This window comes from Marmota flaviventris, chromosome 11, assembly GCF_047511675.1.
Source record: "Marmota flaviventris isolate mMarFla1 chromosome 11, mMarFla1.hap1, whole genome shotgun sequence".
In the NCBI taxonomy this organism is placed as follows: Eukaryota; Metazoa; Chordata; class Mammalia; order Rodentia; family Sciuridae; genus Marmota; species Marmota flaviventris.
In genome coordinates, this window is record NC_092508.1 from 79,080,518 (window position 1) to 79,090,993 (window position 10,476).

At 41.4% G+C, this 10,476-nt stretch overlaps 1 pseudogene; it reads left to right on the forward strand.

Moving 5' to 3' along the window:
• Positions 1–685: 685 nt before the first annotated feature.
• On the forward strand, positions 686–10,055 carry LOC114094758 (ectonucleoside triphosphate diphosphohydrolase 5-like; annotated as a pseudogene).
• Positions 10,056–10,476: the final 421 nt, after the last annotated feature.

The window sequence follows — 10,476 nt, forward strand, 5'->3', positions numbered from 1 at the left end:
AGATCCCAATATCAACAATATACTACCTATGAACAATTTGTTGTTATTAAGATGTTTACAGTTTAGTCTCAATGTACAGAAATGTTGGATTCAATTATTATCTAAGATATAATCATTAGTTTTATAAAAAGGTTTACAGTTTCTGATGGTGGAAAATAAACTGAGGGTGGGGCATAGGATAATACGCTGAGGAGGTAGGATGTGAGGATATAGAGTTAATATATCTTAGGAAATGTGAAAGAGAAATCTAATGAAGAGGGTTAGTAGCAAGAGAATAGACAGGAAGTAATTTAGGGTAGGCAAGTACGTGGGATGACAGTAGAGTACATAAAACAAACACACATATGAAATAGAAAAATACCGATGTTAAAACAATAAAATTTGGAGGGGGAAAGAAAAATGAAAGAAGGAAAAGAAAAAAAGGCATATACAACACCTCTATATTATATTATTCAAATAAATCAGTCCTCAAAGTCCTATTTCATGCAAAGTTCTTGGTTTCAAATATGTTGGAGATGTGAGGGTGGAGGATAGAGGGGTAGAAGAGAAAAACAAACAAACAAACAAACAACTGGAAGGAAGAAACCAGGGTTGTAGCTACCTTTAGAGATCTATATCTTTCCTGCTTCTCTTCCCATCCAGTAGGTGGTATAGTCTATTGTAAGCTGGTGTCTCTGCCCTTCAGATGGTGGAGGTAACCAGGGTGGGAAGACTGGTCCTGGCGCAGGGCACCTGGATGTGGGGAGTGGCATCAGCCAGTGCCTGCAGGGAGATTGCACCTCACAGGTCTCTTTTTGGGACCACTCGCTTGTATGACTTGAGCGCCTGGTACTATCTCTGTCTCTTGCCTGGAGATTTCCCAGTTCCTGGTCTCTCCCTCTCCCCTAGCAGTTCCCAACTGAGGAAACTCTCACCCCAGGGCTCCTGTGGGCGGCTCCCTAGTCGCACTGCACACCTGTGTTGGGCAACTACTGTGTTGGGTTACTGCCGCTGGAGGGGGTAAGGTTGGAAACCTGGTACCTGGCCGCTGGAGATCCGATCTGAGAACTGCCCGCAACTAAAATGGTGAGAATGTTGAGCCAAGATGGCGGTGGTCTGCTTTCAGTGGCATGGTGTCTGGTGAGGTGGGGGGAGCCTGGTGAGGTGGGGGGAGCCTGATGAGTGGGAGGAGCCTGATGAGGTGGGAGGAGCCTGGTAAGGTGGGAGGAGCCTGGCAAGGTGGGGGGAGCCATTGTGCTGTGGGTAGGTAGCAGCTGAGTGACCTGCATGGGAGTGGAGTGAAGTCTTGGCGATCTGCAGATGTGTTGACAGGTGATTCTGCTCAGGCGCTGGCTGAGTTTTGCGTGGGCTGGAAGTTTGGGCTTTGGGTCCTGCTCCAAGGCTGGGCGTCTTGCTTAAACGCTGAGTCCTGGAGCCCCATGCAGGGTCACAGCGCTGGTGATTTCTGCGGAGAGCTGCTGGATAGGGGTCCTCTAACACTCTCAGAGATGCAGTATTCCAACTAGGTGAGATCTGCGGGCGCTGCAGCGCAGGGCCTGGAGCGGCTCACTCACTCACTTCCTGTCGCCATGTTTTCTCCAGTAAAAAGCAATTTACACTTTAAACATGTGTACACTTGTCCTCAGAGTTCTTGCTAGGATACAGAGCTATAGTCATACAATTATTACTTCATTGCAATAATTCTATGAATGTAGGCCAACATAAGTGCATAGGAGAAAAGAATTTAAAAAAACATCAAAATACTGGAGTAGGTCAAGATCATAGAATTACGGGTGAATTTTTTCTTCTTTAATATCTTTAATTTTTGTTTACAATTTCTTGAGCCATTTAGTAGTAGAAAAATTAATTTATTAGAATGAAATATACTTCTCTACCTGACCATAATGGAAAACAAATATCAGACCAATTCTCTTGCCAAGAACAGATATAAGTATATGAATAGCTGTTTAAAATCCTCAGAAAGTAACCAAGATAGGCAGGACTTGAAGGGCAGGAACAGAGGGGGAAAGGCTTTGAGGTGATCCTGAATTTCTCTGCTGCTTTCCTCTTTCAGGTTTGTTAGCAGGGATGAAAGGATAGGCAAAAATGGAGGGCTTTGTGTTTCCAGTTTTATCATGGAGCTAGGTAGACAAAAACAAACATAAAAACCGACAAACTAAACTGAATTTTAGGATCCCCAAGGAGAAGGGGCCGTGGTAAACACCTGAGTTGAGACTTGAAAGACAAGTTCCTACAATAAAAAAGGGTAAACCAGAAATAGACCAGTCCTTTCAAAGGCTGAAACCTGGTCTCAAAGCATCTCAGCTCCTAACTGGATCTGCCTTTGATCTAACTGATTTTAAGAAGAAATTTATTCCCCGGAACAGTAAGCATATCTCTATACTTCTTCATATACAAATATGGTAATTAAGAGCTAACTGGAATACCAGAAGACAGAAACTCATGATCAAAACCAAAGGAAAACCAGACAATAGAAACAAATCCATGGATTATCTAAATACCAGAGTCACAAACTCTGTATCAGATGTCAGAGACAGTAGTTAATATGATTAACAAGAGAGCTGATAAAACTTATATTAATAATCATGAAAAAACAAAAACAAAACAGGTCTCCTCTGATTCCTTTTTTTTTTTTTTAATTGTTGATGCTGGATACGGGTCCTCTACACTCTCAGAGACGCAGTATTCCAACTTTTATGTATGTATGTATGTATGTATGCATGCATGTATGTATGTATGTATTTATATGCGGTTCTGAGAATTGAACCCAGCACCTTACACAGGCTAGGCAAGCACTCTACCACTGAGCTACTGCCCTAACCCTCCCTTCTGATTCTTAAGAAGCATATCTTTTTCTGGATGTTTCTCCTCTTACAGGCTTTCATTTTTGTCTTCCCGCTTCTATGATTCTCTGCTATTTCTTTTCTGGTGAGCTCACCCAAATCTGGAGGCCACCTCACTTAGAAAAATTCTAGCTATGTGGAGGAAGATACCCCCTAACTCACCTTCTTCTTCCTTGCTTCCCCTTGTCCCAGTGAATTTCCAGTTCTTTGGTCTGGAACTTGGTAGGAATATGGCAAATTCCATTTTATAGCTCGCCAACTTGTTCTTCATACTTGGGAAGTCACTGTGCTCCTCAAAGAATGGGCTTTGAACTGCTGACTTATTTCCACCTCCATTTTAGTATCTCTGAATAATCTTGGTCTGACATAAACCACCCATCAAGGCATGGTTTCTCATTAAGTCCAGAAGTAGCTTTGGAATTTTTTTAGTATCACATTCAAGGTAGCTATCACCAAATGATTGGGGTTGCCATGAAAGTTAAAACTTATTTTCCACCTTGAGACAGAGTATCTCTGAATGCCCTTTTGGCTCTAGAACTTTACAATTGTATCCAGTAGTTGGTTTTCAATTTTTTCCCACCAGCACAAGTATGGGCAAAGAGTGTGAAGGTGGATAGCAGGAAGCACGCACTGACTACAGTTATTGATTCATCTGTTTAACCTAAAATTGTGTCTCTACCTTCACATTTTTGTATGCTGAAGGGTACATCTGATAAGATAGACATTGCTGCAATGTATGTCTGTTGTTAATATAGATGAAATCCCTGATTGAAACTTTTTGAATCTAGAGCCTTGTATGTTACTGGACACAGCCAAATGCAAACTGCCTATGTCTCAAAGTGGCACCTCATCAAGCTCTACCAGCGATGGTTTCTTCTCTGCTGTCTGCTGCTGTGCTCTGGGGCTTCCAACTGATTTACAATGTATCCTTGGAGCAATTCATCTGGGAGCTCCATTAAGAGCATGGCCACCTGGGCCCCACAGTCAGTAACACTTTCAAAAGACTCTAGAGAATAGGAATGGAAGGCTTTGTTTGACTTAAAAAGAATTGTTGTGAAGTACACATAACATAAAATTTACCATCTTTTTTTAAGAGGACAGTTCTATAGCATTTAAGTATATCCACATTGTTGTGTAATCAATTTCCAAAACTGTTTTCATCTTTCCAAATTAAGACTCTATGTCCATTAAAAAGCAACTCCCCATTCACCCCTTTTCAGTTCTTGGCAACCACCATGTGCTTTCTGTCTCTATGAATTTGACTACTCTAAGTTTCCCATATGAGCTGAGTATTTGTATTTTTGTGACTGGCTAACTTCACTTAGTGTAAAAGTTCGTTCATGTTGTACTATGCTGAATAATATTCCCCTCTATGTGTGTACAGAACCACGCTTTGTTCCTCCATTAATCTGACAGTGGACACTTACATTGCTGCCACTTTTGGTCATTATGAATAATGCTGCTATGAATATGAGCATATAAATAATTCTTCTTGACTGTTATTGTTTAGATATGAAGCGTCCCCCAAAAGCTCATTTGTGAGGCTATGTAAGAATTTTAAAAGGCAAAGTGATTAGATTATGAGAGCTATAACAGTGAGTTAATCCAAATGAATCATTAACTGTGGTAACTGTAGGCAGATAAGATCTTGCTAGAGGAAGTAGGTCACTGGGGGCATACTTTGGGGGCTTATTTTTTGTCCCTAGAGTGCTCTCTCTCTCTCTTGTGTGTTTCCTGGCTTGTCATGTCTTGTGCTGTTTTTCCTCCATGAAATTCTGCCTCACCTTGGATCTAAATTAATCATGGACTAAACCTCTGAAACCTCCACTAAGTTGTTCTTGTCAGATCTTTTGGTCACAGACATGAAACAACAACAACAACAACAACAACAAAAAACTTACTATAATAGAAATTGGTTCCAAGAAGTAGGATTGTTTCTGTGATAAACCTGACCAAATGATCCAGAATCTTTTGGAGCTTTTTGGAGTTTATGGGAGGAAGTTTGAAAAAGTTTAGAGATGCAAGCTGGACAAACTTTAGAATGCTGTAAGTGGAATTTAATGGGTGAATTTGGTAGGGGCTCAGATGACCAGAATGCCCGTAGGACTATGGTCAGTAAAACTGTGCTCATGAGGTTTAAGTGGGAAATAAGGACTCTATTGGAAATTGGACTAGAAGTCATTCATATTGCTTTCTGGCAAAGAAGTAACGTACATTTTGTCCATGTCCTGAGACTTTATGTAAAGCTGAATTTAATAGTGATGGGCTAATTAATCTGCTGGAGGAAATTTCAAGGCAGCACAGCTTTCACGTGATGGCATGGATATTGCTGGCATCTTTTAACTAAGTTTACAGTGATAATCAGGAGCACAAAGCAGATGATAAAGGTTTGAAAAACCCACAGTTTGGCCAGAAAAGTGTGAATAAAATTGAAGCTAGGGAAGTTGAGGTGGTTATAGATATTATAGCCACTAAAGAGATGCTAAGTCCTATACTTAGAAAAGGAAAGATGGTTTGAGGTTATCATGGGAGTTGACAAGACCACATCTGTCTCAGGCTCAAGTGTATAAAAGTAAATATTACTTTGAGAAGCAACGATGGGTGAACCCTGCTTTCACAGAGTGGTCTAAGAAATAGTTTCATCATGCTTAGCCACCCAGGCTCTCAGGGATTGTGCAGCCAGGGTCCCAGGAGGCTTGGCTACTGTTTGTGATGGCAATAGGTGTTGGCCTCAACCACGTGGTTCTGGTTCTGTAGGAATGCTGAGATTTCCAAGGAAGGCCTGGGAGGCCAGGTAAAGTTAAACAGGTTGGAGTCCCTGTGGTTTGCCCCTGAGAGGGAGATGCATAGAGAAGGAAGAAGGAAGCCAAAGCTGCAGTGGAGACTCCTGAGATTAAGAGATGTCAGTCACTCGGAATGTATGCCAAGGAAAGTTGCAGAAATGGATCAGTGACGAGTCAAGAGAGAGGTCATGTGGGCTGCAACTGGCAAGACCATAGGGGCAGAGCCACACATGAGAGAATATCACAATGCCATGTGCCCCAGTTGCCATGGAGCTATAGGACTTGTTTGTCCAGCTGGATTTAGGTCTTATTTGTTTCCATCCTTTCTTCCTATGCCCCTATTTCTCCCTTGTGGCATGGAAATGTTTAATTTGTGCCATGATATATTTGGTATGTGTAACTTGCTTTTGATGTTTACAGGGGAAAATATCCACGTTTGCTTTGTGTCTCAGATGAGATTTTGGACTTGGACTTTTGAGCAATGCTGTAACTGTTAAGATTACATGTATTTTGCATCATGAGATGGGCATGAGCTTTTGGGGTCAGGGAGAAATGTTATGGTTTAGATAAGAGTGGTCTCTTAAAGGCTCATGTGTGAAGTAATGGAAGAATTTTCAATGGTGAAATAATTAGATTATAAGAGCTGCAACTTAATTAGTGAGCTAGACCAGAATGGAGTAACTGAGTGATAACTGCAGGTAGGGTGTGGCTGGAGGAAGTAGGCTACTTGGGGTATGTCTTTGGGATTCATGCTTTGTCTCTGGGGTGCAGATCTCCCTCTCTCTACCTCTTGGTTGCCATGTTCTGAGAAGCTGTGCCCTTCCACCATAATATTCTGCCTCACCTGGGGCCCAGAGCCATGGAATTGGCTGACCATAGGCTGAACTTATGAAATCATAAAGCAAAATAAACTTTTCTTCTTCTAAGTTGTTCTTGAATCAGGTCTTTGGTCACAGTGATGCAGAGACTAAAAGAAAAACCTTGCTCAATTCTCTTGGATGAATACTCAGATATGGAATTTGTGGATCATATGGTGATTCTGTTTTTAATATCTTGAGGAACTGAAATACTCCTTTTCATAGCAGCTGCTTATTTAACATTCTTACCAATAGTGAGCAAGGGTCTCAATTTCTGTACATCATTGCCAATACTTGTTACTTTGTAGTTTTTAATAGTAATGGCTGTGAGGTGGTAGCAAGTCTTTTTGTTGAATTAATGTCTTACTGCATTAAAATTATTTCCCTACAGTTGTTTATAACAAATGTGTAAGGTAGACATTAGATATAACCAAATTCATTGCACTATTACTAGTCTTCACTCACTTCAACCTCAGTTTAAATGGTTTATTTTTGAAAATTTTGTACCAGTAATCTGCTATGTAATAACTTGCTAAGGAATCAGGGGTTTAAATGAGACTTAAGATGATATTTCTGCTTTTTTTTTTTTTTTTTGCAGCGGGGGGGTTGGGTGGGTGGGGGGGTACTGGGGATTGAACTCAGGGGCACTCAACAACTGGGCCACTCCCCAGCCCTTTTTTGTATTTTATTAGAGACAGGCTCTCACTGAGTTACTTAGTGCCTCACTGTTGCTAAAGCTGGCTTTGAACTTGTGATCCTCCTGCCTCAGCTTCCCGAGCTGCTGTGATTACAGGTGAGCATTACCAATGGAGCCTGGTGATATTTCTGCTTTTACTGAAATTAGCACCTCAATGAATTGGTAAATTATGGCTGGTGAAAGGATCAGAGGTCAGAGTAGAATCATTAAGCTCTACCAAATTCAACCGATCACGCTTAAGGAGGTAAGAGCTGAAGTACACATTTCCAGGCTGTTTCAGAAGATATAAGTTGTTCCAAAACCATGAGTCTAGAACATCTCCTAGCCCCTGAAACATACTCCATCTTTGGAATAAATGAAAAAGTGCATCAGAAGGTTGAACATACACGATGTTGCCAGTCAGGCAAAAATCATGTCTTTTGAATTTTGAAGACTGTACACATCTAAAAAGATATCAAATCAAAAACACAGTGCTGGCTCTTATTTGTTTTAGCACTATTTTAGAATTCAAGAAAGTTTTTTTTTTTAAATGCAAAACTCCATCATTATCTGTAAAGGATTTAAGCTATTCCTGGAATTGTAGATTGGCTATGTTTTGCAGACGAGTCAGGAGAGAGGACTAGTTTACCACAGCTGGGTCTGTAATCAGGCCTATTATCCCCATGCAGGCAGGGCGGGGAGGTTGTAGAGTGAGCACAGTGTGCTCTTACCTGCTTTCACCCTGCGGGAGTGGAATCCCCTCGCTGCCTCTGAAGTTAGTGATCCACAATCCTCCTTTCCAAAGATGATGTTGTAGAGCATGTAGAGCCATTATGACTTGATGACTTCATGACCTCCATCAAGATAGGAAAGCCCCTAAATTTTATCTAGAGACTCTATCTCCTAGTGGGCTGCTTTTTTTTTTTTAAAGCAAACTTTCTGAAGAAATCCCAGAATTTTAAACATTTGAACTCAGGGGAAGACATCAAATATCAAATAGTCTACAGGTTACCCTGAAAATTAAAAAGTTTCTTTTTCCTTATTTTCCAGTTCAATTTTGAAAGACTCTGCAATGAAGATTTTAAAAAGATCTTTAATGATCATTTTAAACATATATTACACAGACAGAGCAATATAGTTGATGTTCTTGTGCCAACAACTCAGTTTCAGTAGCTGTCAGTATCTGCCATTATTTCAACTATACTGCCTTCCATTCCCTGCTCCCTACTCAATAATCTTAAAACATGGATAAAATGGACATAGGGTTTTAAAACATTTTTGCTCTCTGAAACATTGATGATTGGTTGGAAAGGTAAAGTTTGACCTATTACTTATCTTGACATGAATATCTAAAACCATGTAAAAATATCAGTTGAGATTTAAAATGAATCAATTAGGTCAGGGGGGCATATGCGTTCCTGGTCAGTATAGAAATATGGAGTATATTGGCTGAGTCCTCATGCTGACAAGATCATTATGGTCCTGATAGGTAGACCAGGTATGTGGACACAAGCTATGTAGATTGATCTGTGTGACAGGCTCATTTTCTATAAAAGAAGAATCAACTGAAGTGAGTGCTTTAAGATCCACTACAGGGTCGTGAGCAGCACTCCTTCCACAATCAAACTTCAAGTCACCACCTTAGATAGAGTAGGGCCACTCCCTGGGCCACAGTCTTTTTTGTGCTGGTGACATCTTGTGTTTGTAGCACTGTCTTCCACAGAGACCAGCAGACTTGGTTTGAGGGTGTCTTCCTGTCTTCCACGTGTCCCATAAATGTCAGTGCTAGCACCTTGTATAGAATTATGTTTGATGCAGAAAGCTCTGGAACTTGAATTCATGTTTAAACCTTTTTGCAGAAAATACCAGGACAGCTTCCAGTTCTGGAAGGGAAAATCTTTGGTTCTGTGAATCCAGCACTTCATGCTTTTGTAAATCAACCTAAGCAGGGTGCTGAGACTGTTGAAGAACTCCTAGAGGTGGCCAAAGACTCAATTCCCCAAAGTCACTGGAAAAGGACCCCAGTGATCCTGAAGGCAACAGCAGATCTGTGCTTACTGCCCAAACAGAAAGTCCAGGCTCTGCTCTTGGGAGAAGATCTTCAAGAAGTCACCTTTCCCAGTCCCAGATGACATTGGTAGCATCATGGATGGATTATGAAGGCATATTGGCTTGGGTTACTGTGAGTTTCCTAACAGGTAAGCTACATGGCCATAGTCAGGAGACCGTCAGGACTCTGGACCTTAGAGGGCCTCCACCCAAATCATGTTCCTGCTGTAGTTTGAGAAAACCCTGGAATAAACCCCTAAGGAATACCTCACTTCCTTTGAGAAGATCTATACACATAGTTACTTGGGATTTGGATTGAAAGCTGCAGGACTAGCAACCCTGGGAGCCCCGCAAACAGAAAGGATTGATGGATACATATTCCAAAGTGCCTGTCTACCAAGATGTTGGAAGCAGAATGGATCTTTGTGGGTGTGAAATGCCAGTTTGGTGGCAATTGAGAAGGAGAGATGTAGCCCTGCTACAATGAAGTGCTGGGGGTGGTGTAAGGAAAGCTTCATCAGCCAGAGGAGATCCAAGGAAGCTCCTTCTATGCTTTCTCTGACCAAGTGGTTGAAACACACATGCTTGATTATGAAAAAGGAGGGTGTTTTAAAAGTTGAAGACTTTGAAGGAAAAGCCATGGAAGTGTGTGATAACCTGGAGAACTTCACCTCAGGAAGTCCTTTCCTATGCATGGAGCTCATACATCACTGTCCTGCTAAAAGAAGGCTTTGGCTTTGCAGATAGCACCCTCTTACAGCTCACCAAGAAAGTGAGCAACATGGAGACAGACTGGGCCTAGGGGGCCACCTTTCCCCTGTTGCAGTCTCTGGGCATCTCCCACTGAGGCCAAGCACTTCCTCTGAGGTCTGCATTCACCAACAACATTTTTAAGGGGAGAAGAAGAAAAGACTTCTTCATTTTCTGAGCTAGTCTGGGGACAACATGGATTGAGTGCAGTAGGTGGCTTTATCAGGGTGGAGGAACTTTCATATATAGATCTTGACTTTGAGCCTAGAGATTTGGGTAGAATTAATTTTTCTTATCTAATGTGAATTATTACATAAGCATTTTTTTGGGGGGGCTTAGATGGCTCTGGAATTTATATCATTGAGAGTCTTTGTGTGACACAGAGAGCCCTGTGAGCCAAATAGAATAGCTTTGGAACTCAACCTTTGAGTGAGAGCTCAGGGACAGGTCCCTGGGAACCAAAGAAACTCATTTTAATCCTTGGAGTTCCTCATTCCTTTGAACATTTTAGTTTTCTT